Source organism: Dromiciops gliroides, chromosome 2 (genome assembly GCF_019393635.1).
Source record: "Dromiciops gliroides isolate mDroGli1 chromosome 2, mDroGli1.pri, whole genome shotgun sequence".
Taxonomy (NCBI): Eukaryota; Metazoa; Chordata; class Mammalia; order Microbiotheria; family Microbiotheriidae; genus Dromiciops; species Dromiciops gliroides.
This window is the reverse complement of record NC_057862.1, coordinates 48137951-48156786: the sequence shown is the minus strand read 5'-3', so window position 1 is coordinate 48156786 and position 18836 is coordinate 48137951. Positions and strand designations below refer to the sequence as shown.

Here is an 18836-nt window from a genome sequence, read left to right as displayed (position 1 = left end):
CTTCTAATCACTTCCCTTATTGTTTCCTCTCATCTACTGAGTAGGAGAAATTGGGACAGTGGAATCCAGCAAACAAAGCAGTTTCATTGTAGCTCTATACATGAAAGTCCGTTCATTGGCTATTCTACAATTTTATAGTGACTTTATTGTGCTTCAGTCAACCACTTGGCCATTAAAAGACAAATTTCCTGAGTCCAGTGAATGAAATACATCAGCAGTGAATAACAGGAAACTGCAAAAATGGGGATCAGGGCTCAAGAGCAGGTTTGAAAGATTTTCCTAATTTTAGTGATTCTAAAGCATATTTCAGATCATAACTTCTAGATCTATACAGGACCCTAAGATTAGTGGTTCCCCCTCCTCCTACTAGTTCAGGAGGATTTGCACATATGGGATTAAGAGTAATTTTTTCTTTGGAGATTTTAGGAAAACTGCAGGGCAATTACCACAGCCTCATATAGCCCCCTTGTGGCCAAAATAAATGCCACATCTGCTGTGGTTAATTGACATCAGGCTTCTTTTTATATTGTGGATGGTTATAGCTTCAAAAGGACCATGAAGTGTACACCTAATAGTCCATCAGTTGGTAAATATTTAATGAGTGCCTACTATGTGCCAGGCACTGTGCTAAACACTTTACAAATATCTTAGCTGTTTGGCACATGTCTCAGGACATCTTATTCGGCATCAAACCTAGGTATCAATCATGTAAGTTTATTAGAGTCCATCTGGAGAATGTCCAAAAGCCAAGGATTAATGTAACCTGCAGCTGTTGTAAATCTAGCCTAAAGGCAGTTCTGCAGGTTCTACTGGAAGCCCTTGTGCAGACATGGGGGAAAGGTCACACAGCACCATAATTAGCACATTTTACTTCCAGGGCTTCATAAAACAACCCAGGGCAAATAGCATTTCACTTTGGGGGGAGGGGGAAAAGATCCTGGAATGCCACAAGGTTACTGCTGGGGAGACTGCCCTGGTACCAGATCTGACCATAAGAAGACATTTTAATGAATTAAATAAATGAAATCTTGGTAACTATTCTTGCTAATCATTTCTGTGTTTCTGAAGGACTAAAGTGTTATTAGCTCCCCTCTAGATTTTGTTGCCTTTGGGAAAAGCCCCTATCATCCCATCTTAGTTACAGCTTTGGAAGAAAGGGAGAAAGTCAAGCATTAGACATGAGAGGGAAGATGACGAGCATGGCCCAGTGTCTGAGTTTAAATGGGCATAGCTGTCAAGAAGGGACAAACTGATCTGACTTGGAGAGAGAAAAGGGGAAAACGAGATCAAGGGCAGCCTGGGTCAGACTGCCAGAGAAGCAAGATGGAGACTTTGAGAAAAGGTCACTGCCAAGATGATTCATTCATTTATTCATTTAATCAATCAGTCAACAATCATTCATTAAACACTTACTATATTCCAAGCACTGAGCGAAATGCTAGAGATACAAAGAAAAAGTGAAAAGAGCTTTTGCCCTCAAGGAGCAGTGACAGAGACATGCACATGAATAAATATAGACAAAATGCATACATAGCAAATACAAGGTGACCTTAGAAGAAAAGGCATTAACAGCTGGGGAGATGCGGAAGGGAATCCTGGAGGACACAGTACTTGAGCTGAATCAGAATAGTCTTCAGTTGCTGTAACCAAGTACAGTAGAGTTGAGCATAGCAGGAACAGATCTGCAAGAACTGTGTTGGTTGCCTGGGGATCTGGAGCAGATGGGACTATCCTGGAAGTTGCCATCGTGACCCTTTGCCCGGTTGTGATGAGATTGAACAAGAGATGATGCCCCACTACTCTGTGCTGATCTGGACCTAAATGTGGATGTATGTCAAAGTTCTGTTACACTCATAACAAAGAATTTAAGAGGTGATAGGAGTGATGGGGAGAAATAGTTCCACAAAACTAACCAAGACATTGATGGAATCTGACAGTATATTCAATGGTTCACATCTCTAGTACCCCACCTCCACAAGGAAGGTGGGGAAGTACATTTTCTATTCTTTTCTATGGGGTCAGGCTCAGTCATTATAATCACACAGCACTCAGTTTTAGGGTTTTTGTTTTTCTATTTTTGTTCTTTCCATTTTAATTGTTGTAGTCATTATATATATATAATTCTCTGGTTCTGCTTTCTTCACTTTGCATCAGTACATGTAGGTCCTCTCATACGTCTCTGTATTCTTCATACTCAGTGTTTCTTACCAGGAGTAATCTTTGAATATATTCATATACCATAATTTGTTCAGTCATTGCCCAAGGGTATTTATTTTGTTTTTAGTTCTTTGCTAGTATGAAAATGCTGCTACAAATGTCTTGGTCTATGTGATACCTGGCTTTTTATTTCTTACCTCCTTTGGGTACCTGCCTATCATTGAGAGAGTGGCTAGATTGCACAGTGGATAGAGCGCCACGTTTGGAGTCAGGAAGACTAAGTTTCCTAAGTTCAGATCTGACCTCAGATACTTACTGGTTGTGTGATCCTGGGAAAGTCTCTTTACCTTGTTTGCCTCAGTTTCCTCATATGTCACATGAGCTGGAGAAGGAAATGGCAAAGGACTCCAGTATCTTTGCCAAGAAAATCCCAAATGGGATCAAAAAGAGTCCCACATGACTAAAATTAATGAAACAACAACTACCAATGAGATCTCTCAATCAAAGGGCATAGATATTTTAGGTATTCCAAATTGCTTTCCAGAATGGTTTCCAATTCACAGTTCCACCAAAAATGTATTAGTGTTTCTGTTTCTCCACGGCCTCTCTCAAGGAGAGAGAGAAACAGAGAGAAAGAGAGAGAGACACAGAGAGAGACACACACAGAGACACAGAGAGACAGAGAGAGAGACAGAGAGGGTAAAGGAAGGAAGGAGGGAAAGAGTTATGATGGAAAGGGAAAATGAGAAGGAAAGAGCCCAGGGCAAAGTCAGAACTCGATGGAGGTATTTTGTCAAAAAGCCTTGGCTTCAGAGCTCCTGCTATTTGATCTTGTTCTACCTAGTTTCCTGTTTTTGACCTGTGACTTCCCACTGATGGAACTCGTTCAAAGTTAAGCCTTTCCTGGGTTTTATTTATTGTCCCATGACCTGATTCTCTGCCAATGGTCCAAACATCTCTCTCTCTCTCTCTCTCTTTTCTTCCTTTCTTTTACTCTTCCTCCTCACTCCCCCTTGCCTTCCTCTCACTCTAAATCTCTGTCTCTTTCCCCTACCAATGAGGGAGACACATGTTAAAATAATTTATTAACTTGTGGGCCTAATCTAACTGGGGGGCCTAATCTGGGACCTTTTGACTGGCTGGTGATCTGACTGCTATTAATTTCCTAAGCCAATCTGTTAGGGCCTTTAAAAAATTTCTCCACACTGCTCTGCTCCCAAATTGATAAGCAAACGATTAAGAAGCCTCTTAACTAAATAATCAAAGCAGGGTTTATTTATAAAAATAAATGTGAGAGATAAGAAATACAAAGTTATATGAGACCTGACTGCTTTCCATTCATCTCCCTCCTGCCACTGCTTGTGCTTACTCTTTGCCATCTAACTTTCTTAGTGTCCTCCGACTTCCTTGTGTTCTCTTAGTCCTCCAGCCTCCCTTTTCTCTCCGTCCTCTTTCCTCTGTCCCCCCTTACTGTCTAACTCCCCGGTATATATTTTCCTTGTCTCCTCTCAAACTTCGGGCTCCCTGTGCCCCCACACACGCCAAGCTAATCTGCTGGCCGTGCTAGGGCTGCGGCTGCTGGTGGTGGTGGTGGTGGGGGCTTGAGTGTCCCATGCGTACCAACCCAGGGCTCAAGGGGCCCTTGCCCCCTACTGTGTGCCCTGGACTTGGCAAGACAAGCCTGGGATCTCCGGGCAGCTCCCCTCAGGGCGGAGGGAGCGGGGGCTTTCCCCAGCTGTCCACCCAGCTGGCTTTCTCTAAGGTTCATGGGCTTCTCTGTTCTGCTGAAGCGGAGGGGGAGGGGCACCAGCCCCTCTTACACAGAGAAGACCCCTGAGGGCCTAAGGCTTTTTAATCTCAACCCAAAGGCAGGGTCCCCACATCACAATAAATTCCCACATACAACTGGTGGGGGTTTGACCTGAGGTCAAAATTTTGATCTTTATATTCCCAAGGCTATGAAGCACAGTGCCCTGTACATGGTAAGTAGGTATTTAATAAATGTTTGTAAATTGATTCTTCTCTCTAAGTCTCAGTTTCTGCAACTGGGATTCTGTGACTTAATGGTGTAGAAAAGGGAATGTTTAACTACAAATAATACTCTCCCTTGTGCCTAAAATTTTTATCATAAAAACCACTTCTTTGGTGTTTTCCTAAGATGGCTGCATTTTACTGGAGTGAGTTGTTTCATTTGGTAGATGGAAACATAGTTAGGCTTTGGTCTGTGGGTGGCCTGAGAAAATACCCAGCCCGTGTCCCGTGCTGATCTATTTTTTTATAGTGTACCCTGAAGCATTGTAGCATTGTAGAATGATAGAATGTCAGGCCTGGAAGGGACTTCAGAGACCATCCAGTGCAGCCCTAACCTGAACAGGAATACTCTCTAGAACTTCCCCAATGAGTGGCCATTTAACCTCTGCTTGAAGCACTACAGTGATGGAGAACTTAGCCCTCCTAAGACAGCCCATGCTGATGCCAGGCAGTTCTAATTATTAGGATGTTTCTCTTTATATTGAAGTGATATTTGCCTCCTGATAGCTTCATTCTGTTGGTCCTTTTTCTCTTCTGGGATTAAACAAAAGACCTCATCTGTTCTCCAGGGCCAGAACAGGTCAGGACAGTCAGTAATGGCCAAAGAGTTTGGCTTTGTTCTAGTGTTCTAGCACATGATTGAAGTCATCGTATAGGTTCTTCTGGTTCTGTTCACTTTGTTCTGCATCTGTTCATACAAGTCTTCACAAGTTTTTTCTGGATTCTTCACTTTTGTAGTTTTTTTATGGGTCAACCTGCCATCTTGCTTATAGCCTGCCAGTCTCCCTTCAACAAGTCAACAAACATTTATTTATTTATTTAGACATTTTTATTGAAAATTTTTAGTTCCAAATTCTATCCCTCCCTCACTCTTTTCCTTCCCTTCCCACTCCTTGAGGTGGCAAGCAATCAGATATAGGTTATACATGTGCAATTATGTAAAAATCACCAGTCATTTTTTTTTGTGGGACAATGAAGGTTAAGTGACTTGCTCAGGGTCACATATTAGTCATTTTGTATAAGAAAACTTGAATAAGAGAAAAAATGGAAGAAAGTGAAAAATAGCATGCTTAAGTCTGTGTTCAATCAATATCAGTTCTGTCTTTGGAGGTGGATAGTATGCTTCATCATTAGTCCTTTGGAATTTTTTGGATTCTTGTATTGCTGAGAAAAGTTAAGTCATTCACAGTTCTTCATCAAACAATATTGCTGTCACTGTGCACAATGTTCTCCTGGTTCTGCTCACTTCACTATACATCAATTCATACACGTCTTTCCAGGCCCTTTTGAAACCATCCTGCTTGTCATTTCTTATGGCACAATGATATTCCATTACAACCATATACCACAGCTTGTTTAGCCATTCCCAATTGATGGACATCCCTTTGATTTCTTTTTTTTTTTCTTTTTTTTTTTTTTTTTTTGCGGGGCAATGGGGGTTAAGTGACTTGCCCTGGGTCACACAGCTAGTAAGTGTCAAGTGTCTGAGGCCGGATTTGAACTCAGGTCCTCCTGAATCCAGGGCCGGTGCTTTATCCACTGTGCCACCTAGCTGCCCCCCCATCCCTTTGATTTCTAATTCTAAGCTCTCACAAAAAGAGCTGCTAGAAATATTTTTGTACAAATATGTCTTTTTCTCTTTTTTGGGATGTTTTTGGGTTATAAACCTAGTAGTGGTATTGCTTATCAGAGGGAATGCAGTTTTATTGTCCTTTGGACATAGCTACAAATTGTTCTCCAGAATGGTTGCATTAGTTTACAACTACACCACCAGTGGATTAGCGTCCCAGCTTTCCCACATCCCCTCCTACATCCAACATTTTCCTTTTTTGTCATATTAGCCACTCTCATAGGTATGAGATGGCACCTCAGAGTTGTTTTAATTTGCATTTTCTCTGATCAATAGTGATTTGGAGCATTTTTTTCATATAACTATAGATAGCTTTGATTTCTTTGTCTGAAAACTGCCTGAAAACTGCCTTCAACAAACATTTATTATGTGCTGGTCAACATTACCAATACAAGCATAGCAATACAAGTGCTCAGGATACTACTACAAATTTGTGAAGATGTTGCCATCTTGGAGCATTTTAGGAGAAGCATTTTGAAGCACAGTACACAGAGGAGAGTAATAAGTGAAGTGAGATTAAGTATGGAGGAAAAAGCCACGGGTGAATTCCCCACCAGCTTGTTGTAAATGATGCCCCAGAACTGTAAACAGCAAAGAAGCAAAGGATGACAAAGGTTGGAGTCATACTCTCAGGGCACAGAAGAAGAAATCATTGCTTTGCTCATTAGAGAAATTGTTTTCACCCCAGATTTCCTCATACTCACTAACCAGACATCAAGAATGTCTAGGAAGAGAAACAAAAGATTGAATTCTTTTTACTCATTGAGAAACTGAGAATGCCATGCCCCAATGTTTAGCACTTGGTTTCAGTGACACTTCTACATTGCAGGAAGGGTTGGTGACACTGTGAAACCTGTTTTCTCTCCCATGTCCCCTTTAAGTGGCTTCAGCTAGGCTGACTTGCCTACTTAGTTTTTTTTTTTTGAGGGGCAATGGGGGTTAAGTGACTTGCCCAGGGTCACACAGCTAGTAAGTATCAAGTGTCTGGGGCCGCATTTGAACTCAGGTCCTTCTGAATCCAGAGCTGGTGCTTTATCCACTACACCCCCTAGCTGCCCCCTGACTTGCCTACTTAATAGGTCGCAATTGGTAGAGATGGCTGGACCCTTCTCTCACAGCTCAGAGTTGTAGCTAGGGTAGGTTGACACGAGTTTTGCTCTTGGGTACCAACACTCAGGAGCTCATTTCCTCCCTTTACCAGATCTCCAGCATACCAACCTCTCCAACTCCCATACTATGGTGCCACCCCTCATATTGCTGACCCTCCCCTAGGACCCACCTTGACCCAACAGGAGGCTATTAATCAGAAGGCAAGCACAGTTTAATAGCTTTTTAGGTATAGTTCCAATTACTGTGCAAAGTGGCTGGACCACTTCACAGCTCCATCAACGGTGCATTGAATGTGACTATTTTCCAACAGCCCTTCCAACATTTGTCATTTTCCTGTTTTTGCTCAACTTAAGCTATGAATGCTTATTTCCTAGAGGGTTTTAGAAAATTATCGTTTTATTTTTTTCCAGTGGGCATGGGGAGGGGGGAAGTGGGTAAGAGAGGAAATAAAAGTTCAGTAATTGAAAAAAACCCAAACTAAAAACAACCAAGGGGAGGGGAATCCACCATTCCTTTCATTCAGTCTCTCTGGGCCTGCCAGATATGCAAGGCCCTTGCTCTTAGGTACTAGGCCAAGTCAGTTAGACCTTGGTCCTTTTAGGAAACCTTGGCTGTTACAGAAGGGCTCTATCATCAAGGTTTTCCTATCATACCAGACCAGGGCAGGCCTTGGTAGTTACCATAGGCCTTGATAAGGTTCACTCCTTCGTAGGTTTCAAGGGCTCAGTGACTGATGGACTCCCCTGATAGACTTTTAATCTGTTGTTTTAATGACTAACTCTTGCATAAAATATTTTATTACATAATGTAGGAAAAGTGAGAATTTGTCATACTTTTCTCATCCCCCTCTTATACAGATAAAATATTTTTAATGCATTAATATTTTAGTTCAGGACATTCAGTCAACAATTTTCTAAAAATATTTATTAAAATATATTATGTACTAAGAATTGGGCATACATTTTTTTAAAACCAGTCTGTGCTTTCAAGAAATTTGCCTCCACTTCTCATCTTTCTATAGTCTGGCTTCCAACTTCATCATTCAACAAACTGCTCCCTCCAAAGTTATTGATGATCTCTCATTTGCCAAATCTCTGCCACTGTCAATCATACTCTTTTCCTCAGTTCCCTCTTCTTTCTACATTTCTGGGTCACTACTCTATCCTAGGTATCCTTCTACCTTTCTGACCACTCCTTCTCAGTCCTCTTTGCTGGATCTTCATCCACATCATGGCTGCTAAAGGTGGGTGCTCCCCAGGGGTTGGCTCTGGATCTTCTACTTTTCTCTATATATACTATTCCACTTGGTAATCTCATCAGTTCTGCACTCATGACTGCCAGATCTGTTTCTCTGATCCTAACCTCTCGACTTATATCTCCAATTTTCTATTAGACATCTCAAACTGGATGTCCCATGGACATCTTAAATTTAACATGTGCTAAACCGAACCCTTTATCTTCATCCAAACTCATTACCTTTCCGAAGTTTCTCAGTACTGACAAGGGCACCATCATCTTTTTAATCACTCTAGGCTCACAATATAGTTGCTGTTTTTGACTGATGTAATTCCCCATGTGGAAAAGCTTGTTTCCTGAGAAGTATAATGACATGTCATAGGAATGCCCTGAAGAGATTTGGAGCCCATGCAGACATCTTATAACTGGTTCAATCACCATAACTGTGTGGCAGTTATGGAAGCTCTTTGATTGGCTGTCTAGCTGGACTTGGGGTGCTAGTCTCAAATGATTAACAGTGGATGGACCACACTGTTGGCTTGAGCCAATTGCATTAGAGAAAGATACTCCCCAAACCTTACCTGCACCCTTAGGAGTCAACATCAGTGAGATGTTGTTGATTTTATTCTGGGAGAGTTTATCAATTTTTTTTTTGTGAAGCAATGAGGATTAAGTGACTTGCCCAAGGTCACACAGCTAGTAAAATGTCAAGTGTCTGAGGCTGGATTTGAACTCAGGTTCTCCTGAATCCAGGGCCTTATCCACTGTGCCACCTAGCTGCCCCTGATCAATGGTTGTTAAAAAGAACAAGGTGGGTGGAAGAATATCAGTTCCCTGTGATACTTATTTCATGCTTGATTTTGCCTCTTTCAGCTTTTACCACTTCTTTTTCCATTTGCCTATTATTTATATACTTTGAGACAGACAGTGAATGACAAGTGGGATGAATTCAGGAAGGCCTGGAAAGACTTGTATGAACTGATATACAGTGAAGTGAACAGAACCAAGAGAACATTGTTCACAGAGACAGAAATATTGTTTGATGAAGAACTGTGAATGACTTAATTATTCTCCGTGATACAGTGATCCAAGACAATCCCAAATAATCCTTTGGGTTAATGAAGCATATTATCTGCCTCCAAAGAAAGAACTGATAATGACTGAACATGCTATTTTTCACTTCCATTTTTTCTTTTATTCAAGTTTTCTTATACAAAATGACTAATAGGGAGATTTTTACATAATTGCACATGTATAACCTATATCTGATTGCTTACCACCTCAGGGAAGGAGGAAGGGAGGGATAGAAGGAGGGATAAAATTTGGACCTCAAAACTATAAATAAAAATGTTTATTATTTTAAAAAAAGACAGACTATGATCATGTCACTCCTGAATCTTCTTTTCTGCACATAGAACATCCCCAAGTCCTTTAACTGATGCTTATATGGCATGAACTTGAGGTTATTCACCATAGTCATTGGTCTTCTTTGGACATTTTACAATTTATCAGGGTTTTTTTTTTGTCACTTCATTGATATGCCCTTAAGTAGAGATATTGAAAACTTCTAAAGGAGATCAGTAACTGTTCTGTAACTTAGTGGTTTTACTTGGGGTTCCACAGCCAGTGTGTCACAGAAGAGATTTGAATATGCATCTTCTTGATTCTAAGGCAAGCTTTCTATCCACTAACCACCTCACTTTTCCAGCTTATTGATATCCTTCCTAAAATGTACCATCTCAAACTAAACACAGTCCTCTGAACGTGGTGAGACAAGAGAAGAGAAAATGTCTATTATACTATTCTTTAGCTATTCAGATTTAGCTATTTAGATATTCAATTTTCACTTCCTTTTTCCTGTTTTCCCACCTTATAAGGGCCAAGTTATGGGAGAGTCTCTGTCTGTGGCTCTTCTTGGGCACCATAGTGACAACTGGGGGTCATTGTGCCTCCAAAGCTTGAGACAATGTCACTTTTAGTGTGGGAGAATTGTGGTTAACAAAACTTAATTACTACCTACAAGGGGAAGAGAACAAATGTCACCAGGAAACAGTCTTGGTGTGTGGCCCCCATTGCCCTTGGCTGAGGGCATCAGACAGTGGGGTGACCTCCAGTCATGGGGCTATAAAAAGGTTTTTGCATTCCAGTCAAAGATCAGAGCCCTTCAGAACTCAAATTTATTTAGCAGTGTAGACAAAGGGAAGGTTGGCACCCCTAGGAAACTGTCATGCGTGGGGGAGGATAGTCAGGAAAAATGAAATGAGAGGATTTCTAAATTGTCTAATAAGGAATAAGGAATGATAGGCAGGGACACAGGGAGCTTAAAGCTGTGTGCATGGGGCACACTGTGACTGCACCAGTCAAACTGGTTTTCAGCAGTTCACACACTCTTAACCATCACAATCTCTCTTTCTGGTCAAGGGGGCTCTCCCACTGCTAAATCCCTTGTATTTCAGATTGATAAACTGGTATATTGAGGTAGGTTCTCATTCTTTGATAGCACAATGATCTTGCAAGCCTGATATTGACATTTCACCAGAATCACAGACTATTTCTGAACAAGAATCCACAAGATTCCTGGTTAGGATGTTATATGCCTTCCTTGTAAAGCAATAATTCTTTTTTTTTAAATCATAAAAGTATTTTATTATTTTCCAGTTACATGTAAAGATAGTTTTCAACATTTGTTTCCATAAGATTTTTAGTTTCAAATTTTTCTCCCTTCCTCCCTTCCCACCCCCTTCTCCAAGACAGAACACAATCTGATATAGGTTATATATGTATAATCACATTAAACATATTTCTGCATTAGTCATGTTGTGAAAGAAGAATCAGAATGCAAGGGGAAAACCTCAAAAAAGAAGAAAACAACAACCAAAAAGTAGAAACAGTATGGTTCAATTTGCATTCAGAATCCACAGTTCTTTTTTCTGGATGTGGAGAACATTTTCCATCATGAGTTCTTTGGAATTATCTTGGATCATTGCACTGCTGAGAAGAGCCAAGTCTATCACAGTTGATCAGCACACAATGTTGCTATTACTGTGTACAATGTTCTTCTGGTTCTGCTCACTTCACTCATCATCAGTCTACTTAAGTCTTCCCAGGTTTTTCTGAAATCTGCCTGCTCATCCTTTCTTACAGCACATTATATTCATATACCACAACTTGTTCAGCCATTTCCCTATTGATGGGCATTCTCTCGACTCCCAATTTTTTGCTACCACAAAGATAGCTGCTATAAATATTTTTGTACATGTGGATCCTTTTCCCATTTCTATGATCTTTTTGGGATATAGACCCAGTAGTGGTATTACTGGGTCAAAAGGGTATGCACAGTTCCATAGCTCTTTGGGCATAGTTCCAAATTTAAAGTAATAATTCTTAAAAGAATTTTATAAATTTGTATAAATATCTCTAAATATTTTTATTTTAGTAAATTGCTTTCAAATTGATTAGTATTATTTTTGCTGACTAGTGAAACTTACTATCTATACCTTTATCTCATTTTTTTTTCTTTTTTAAATTTAGAAAGAAGCTTATTAAGTCATCCAGCAGAGGGGAGAGCCAAAAAAGGGGTTGGCCCACTCCCCTCCCCCCAATTATACATCATATAGGATTCAAAGAAGCAAGGAAACAGTAGGTGATTGGCCAGCATGGAGATAATTTCCCCATTGGTGATGGTTTCTGAATATATTCCTAGAACCCATGTTGCTGGTATCTGGGTCAGACAATGGAGTTTAAGATCCATTTGTCAATTAGCCTTTGGGCTTTTGTTTGGGAGAAGAATGAGGCATGCTCCTTGAAGTGGTGAGTCTATCTTCTTTTGTCAAATCACCATTTTGCAACTTTAATTTATGGATGGGCTCTGATACATGATGCTCCTTGGCTTCTGTGGTCAGGCCATTATGGGGACTTTTATCTATCATTTCTTAACTCTGCTTGCTGCTCAAAACATGGGATGCTCCGTTGTGTCTGTTTTGTAACAAGAGAATTTATGATGATGATGTTTGTAGCCTTGGCTTTCTTCACTGGGACTTTGCTCATATGGGCCCTGAAGGTCGAGAGGGTTAGATTCTCTTTCCTCAGTTTTGGAAATTTGTTTGTATTCTGGCTCTGGAGTGACTGACTTTTTCCCACAGGACCTTACTGCACATGCCAGATGAAGGGGGAGCCATTTGTGTGGGGTCCTCCAGGGCATTATCATAACCGAATGCCAAGTGGTACATTCCAATTGGCAGAGACATCTTGCCCGGGAACCCACCTAGGCTCAATAGCAGCTGGGTCTACATGGGGAAGGGGATGGGCTGAAGAGAATGAGGGAAAGAGACTATTCACAGCCTAAAGCTCTGGCAGGGACAGGATGCTGAGACTAACAAGACTCTAGCCCCCCACTGTGTCATAAGTTCTGAAACAAGGGACCAACTGGGGCCATGATTCAAGTGGAGAGAGGTAGAATCAAGCAAAGCAGACTTGTTCCATCCACTGGGTAGCCAGAATATGACAGCCAGCAGTGAATGGCAGGGGGCTTTTGCTGCTTACCCATCTGAGGGTGAAAGGGTGATTCCTTCACTCAGGCTCTGCTGGAAGGGGTAAGGGTCTTAGGAGCTCCTTCTTTCCTCCTGAGGTCATGGGGTTGTGAGAAAGGGGCCATAGGTCTTTAGAGTTTCTCTTTGTTCTTTCAAATTATAGGTCCAGGGAGTGGAGTCTCTGATCTGGGCTATAAGATCAAGCAGCAAAGAATTAGTCCTAAACTATAGGTCTAACCATGTTACACCCCCACCCCCACCCCCATCCTCACTTAGTAAACTCCAGTGGTTTGGTCACCTTCAAGATCTGGAATTTTTTTCTTTTTCTGAAAATTAATTTTATTTTTAATTTATGGAATAAAATAATCTATAATGGAGTACAACTTGCTATTCCTTTTAAATATATAATAAAGTTATCATGTAATTTTCCTTTCCCCCCCTTTTTTTTCTTCCCTTTCCCTCCTTCTCACCCTAGAGATGGCTACCATTGGACACAAATGTGTATATATATGTAAAATCATTCAAGATATACTTTTATTTATCAGTTCTTTCTCTGGATGCAGATAGCATCTTTCTTCGCATGTCCTTTATAGTTAATCCTCTGGTATTTTAACCCCTTCATAACCTAACCAACTTCCCCCCCTCTTCCAGTCTTCTCATTCCTCACACCTCTACACATTCTTCAATTCAGTAACAGTTGATTCCTGGCTGTTCCTGTTTAGCCTGTATCTGACTTGCTTTGTATAAATTTGTCTCCCCCATTAGATTGTGAGCTCCTTGAGGGCAGGGACTGTTTTTTGCCTCTTTTTGTATTTCCAGCACTTAGCAAGTGGCTGACACAAAGTAGATGTTTGATAAATGTTTACTTATTGATTGATTGTTCTATGGACAAGACATTCCATCTCTTGGCTCAAGGAATTTTCTCTAGTTCCATGCCTAGAATACTCTCCCTCCTCATCTCCACCTTCCAGCTTCCCTGACTTCTTTCAAATCCCAGCTAAAATTCCACCTTCTATAGGAAACCTTCCCCTAACCCTTCTTAATTTGAATACCTTTCCTCTGTTAATTATTTCCTAGTTATCTTGTGTATAGCTTGGCTGTACATATTTGTTTGCATGTTGTTTTTCCTATTAGTGTGTAAATTCCTTGAGGGCAGGGACTATCCTTTGCCTCCTTTTGTATCCCCAGCACTTAGCATACTTCATGGCACATAGTAGATACTTAATAAATTCTTTTTGATTGACTAGTCCGGGAATCCAGGCTGGGTGTTGCAGTTAGTCTAACACGGAGGCACTGAAGAGTGAGGGTCCCAGGATTTCAGCCTAGTAAAAGATATCCAGGCTAGCTTTAGACTTGAACTTGGTGGGAACTGAGCTAAGCTATGAATTTAATCCTACCTCCCCCCACCCCCAGATGGAGGTAGTAGTGTGTGTGTGTGTGTGTGTGTGTGTGTGTGTGCGTATGCGCGCGCACGCGCGCCCCTGCAGTATTGGGCAAAAGTTTGTATATTATATTTTTTGCAAGTCTTTGAAGTAAACATATAAGCCTAAAGATCTAAAAGGCTCTCAACCCACTACACAAAGGAACAATGACTTTCAGAGGGGAAGTTTTCTGTGTCTGTGCAATAGCATCACTAACTGGGACATTTATTTTGCCCTGATTTGGGGACTGCTTGTAGCATACCAGATATGGCAATAGAAACAGCAAAGCATTGCCATTTTGGTACTGGTGAATTTTTTCAATTTCTATTTTTCCTTCTGATTCTAGAATATTAGAGCAAATTTCCCTGACAATTTCCTGGAAGATGATGTCTAAGCTCTTTCTTTGATTGTGGTTTTCGGGTAGTCTGATAAATTTCAAATTATCTCTCCTGGATCTATCTTCCAGGTCAGGGGTTTTTCCAAGGAGATATTTCACATTGCCCTCTATTTTTTTTTTTATTAATTTTGATTTGCTTTATTGTGTCTTGATTTCTTATAAAGTCATTTGCTTCTATTTGCTCAATCCTAATTTTTTAAGCAATGGTTTTCTTCAGAGAGCTTTTGTACCCCCTTTTCCATTTGGCCAATTTGGCTTTTCAAGCTGTTAACTTTTTTTCATGACCCTCCTTCATAACTCTCATTTCTCTTTCAATTTTTTTCCTCTACCTCTCTTACTTTTCCCTCTATCTCTCTAACTTTATCTTCAAAGCCCTTTTTGAGTGCTTCTATGGCCTGAGACCAATTCATATTTTTCTTGGAAGCTTTGGATGTAGGAGCCCTGACATTGTTATCCTCTTCTGAGGGTGTCATTAAAGAAACTTTCCATGGTTCTCATCTTTCTCTGTCTGCTCATATTCACAGTCTTTTACTTGACTTTTAACTCCTTCTTAAAGTGGGGCACTGCTTCCAGGATGTACTGTCCCAAGCTTCAGGGGGGCTAAGGTGGTGTTTAAGGAGGGGCAGGTTTTTCACTTGCCTGGCCTATTCTCTGGTCTGTAGATAACCCCAGGCCAACTTTCTAATTAACCAGGCAGTGAAACTTTGTGTGCTGTGGTTAGCTCTGATGAGCCTCTGTCCCTCCCCAACCTGTGCCACTACCATTCAAGCCTACTTGCTGGTTCCCAGCAGGGGTGAAACACCCAAGTTCCACCTCAGTGCGATCAGAGACCCGTGTAATCTCCCCCTGGCCAACCAGTCAGCCCTCTCACCAGACCATGAACTTAGTTCCAGAAGACACTGGCGAAGCTGCTGATTCTCTTTCTCTGGTGAGGCCTGCCTGGGACTGGATCTATGTCAGTGAGACTGAGGGGTTCGGTTCCACTCCCTTCCTGGCACAACAGCCCCCTCCTGCCTACCTTCTAAGCCATCTTTGTCTGGAAAATTATCTCAGCCCGCTCTTTTGTGGATTCTGATGCTCCAGGATTTGTCCTATGGCATTATTCAGAGGTTTTTTTGAGCAATTGTGTCATGAGTTCCAAGAGCTTACTGTCTTTCCTCTGCCCCAGAAATCCCTAACAGCAAAGCATTATCAAAGTTCCCATTTCCCCCACTTCAGTCCTTTCTTTTGAATCCCACAGGAGGCCTATACACTCAGAAGATCCAAACTTCACATTTGCTAAACCTAAATAGTTGTTGTTTGTCCTTCATTTTCAACCAGGACCATGACTTCAGGGTGATGTCATGACTTGTACTGAATTGGATTTTTAAATGAGGGAGGGCCGTGCAGGGTCACCAACATTACCTTCTCCTCCAGAGCCAATTGGGTCCAGTGGTAAAGTATACATCAGGATGACTGGAGATGGCTCTGGATATTTAAGACAATTGGGATTAAGTGACTTGCCCAGGGTCACACAGCTAGCAAGTGTCTGAGGTGAGATTCAAACTCAGGTCCTCCTGTCCAAAGTTTAGGCAATGTACAAAGATGTTTGGAACATAAAAATTCTTTGTTTGAGGCAGCAAATTTGACCTCATGATATCAATTGAGACTTGATAGATTAAAACTCATGATTGGAGAGAATTCTGGGAAGATGGTGGCATAGGTCAGAAAACTTTGGGCTCTCCAAATTTCCTTCACAAAAAAAAGACAGAACATCACCTCAAAGGGAATGTAGAGCAGTGGAAAGAAACAAAGTCAGAGTAAAGCAGTTGTCTAAGAAGTTCTCAGGAAAGAACTCACCTCCAGGTTTGGCCTGCATGAAATGATGGTCATTTCCTGAGCTTAGCCCAAGATGGAATAGGCTGCTTTGAGATAGTAGTGAGTTCCTTGTCCCTGGAAGTCTTCAGTCAAAGGCTGGATGGCTACTTTCTGGGGAATCGAAGAAGGAATTCAAGCTCAGATATAGGTTGAACTTGGTTGGCTTTTGAGGCCCTTTCCAACTCTGGGATTCTGTGAGAATTAAAAGCGCAGGTTGGAAAGTGTTTTCTTATTTCCTCTCCATTCCTGTGCTTTCCTAGACAACTTCTATGAATTACGTTCTCCATTTAGAATGAGAGCTCCTTAAAGTTAGGGATTGATTTAGTTTTTATATTTGTGTCATATTTATTCACTCATGGCAATGGGAGACTTCAATTATCTAGATTTCTCCATTTCTGCCAAAAAGAAAAGCAAACAACTTCTTTCCTTAATGATAGTTTTGTCCCTCAAAATGTGTAGGAAACAATAAAAAGAAATCTTATTCTGGATCTGATTTTTACTATCAGGGAAGAGTTGCTTGCTACAGTGTAAATAATGGAAATCTTGGAGCAAAGTGCCCATTCCTTCCTAGGGTTTATGATGGCGAGGGAGAGGAAAGATGGGCACTACTAGATCTGCACCCCAAAGAGAGCAAAGAAAAAGGAAAAGAACCCATTTATATGAAAATATTTATAGCAGTTGCTTTTGTTGGCAAAGAATTAGAAATTGAGGGGATGACCGTCAATTGGGGAATGGTTGAACAAGTTGTAGCATATGATTATGATGGAACACTATGATGCTATGAGAAATGATGAGCAGCATGGTTTCAGAAAAACTGATACAAAGTGAAGTGAGCAGATCCAGGAGAACACTGTATACAGTGACAGTAATGTATGATGATCAACTGTGAAAGACTTAGCTTCTCTGCTCAAGAAAATGATCCAAGACAATTCCAAATGACAAATGATGAAAAATGCTATTCGCCTCCAGAGAGAAAACTGAACTCTGAATGCAGATTGAAACAAACTTTTTCTCTTCATTTAATTTTCTTGCTTTTTTTTCTTGTAACATGGCTAATATTTTGCGTGACTTCACACATATAATTGATATCATATTGCTTGTATTCTCAATGGGTGGGGGAAAGGTGGAAGGAAGGAAGAGAATTCTGAACTCAAAAGTTAAAAAAATGAATATCAAAATAAAGAAATGAAAATAAAAAGAGAATGTAATAGAGGTAACTGACAATGCAGAGAAGGTGGAATTGTATAATTCTCATTTTTCTTCTTTTTTTCTTTGCCAAAGAGAATAACCTTTTCATTGGGAAGGACAACAAAAATTGCTAGCATGGTGTTGGTACCTGGGATACATAAGAGAATACTTTGTTGTCCTTGAATTCACATACAAGAGATTATCTTGTTGCTTTTGATGAATTCAAGGTGTTTGGTCCAAATGAACTATGTCTTTAGGCACCAAAAGAACTGGGAGATGTAGTTAGTTACTGAGCTACTTTCAGATATGTTTGATAAACAAAGGAATAATACCAGTTGGCATTTATATAGTACTTTAAGGTTTGCAAACATAGTTTATCTCATTTGATTCACACAAGAACTTTTTTTTATCCCCCCTCCAATTACATTTATATGGTAAGATTTTGTTGTTGTTGTTTTTTTGGGGAGGTTGGGCAATGAGGGTTAAGTGGCTTGCCCAAGGTCACACAGCTAGTAAGTGTCAAGTGTCTGAGGTCAGATTTGAACTCAGGTCCTCCTGACTCCAGGGCTGGTGCTCTATCCACTGCACCACCTAGCTGCCCCTTCTCCAATTACATTTAAAAACAATTTTTAATATTTGTTTCTTAAAACTTTGAGTTCCAAATTCTCTACCTCCCCCCGCCCATTGAGAAGGAAAACAATTTGACATGGGTTATACACGTGTCCATCTTGCAAAACATATATACATATTAGTCATGTGAAAGAAAACACAGACCAAAAAAAAAAAATCCTCCCAAAATAAAGTAAAAAAGTGTGCTTCAATCTTCATCAATTCCTTCAGTTCTTTCTCTGGGGCTGAATAGCATTTTTCATCATAGGTCTTTAGGAATTGCCTTGGATTATTGTATTGCTGAGAATCATTAAGTAATTTCAGCTGATCATTATACAATATTGTTGTTACTGTGTATGCTTCTGATTCTGCTCATTCAATTTTTCATCAGTTCATGTAAGTCTTTCTAGGTTTTTCTGAGAGCATCCTGCTCATAGCACAATGGTATTTCATCATAATCATATACCACAACTTGGGCAGCCATTCCACAATCAATGGGCATCCTCTCAATTTCCAATTCTTTGCCACTAAAATTCACAAAAAGAGCTGTTATAAATATTTTCGTACAAATATGTTGGTCATTGTGTTGATCAGAGTTCTTTATAAAGTTCTTTTTTGTTGTTGTTGTTTAGCTGTTTCAGTTGTATCTGACTCTTCATAACCCCGTATGG

General features: G+C 40.5%; 1 pseudogene; it reads right to left on the bottom strand.

Moving 5' to 3' along the window:
* Positions 1-11922: 11922 nt before the first annotated feature.
* LOC122740106 lies at positions 11923-12411 on the bottom strand (annotated as a pseudogene).
* Positions 12412-18836: the final 6425 nt, after the last annotated feature.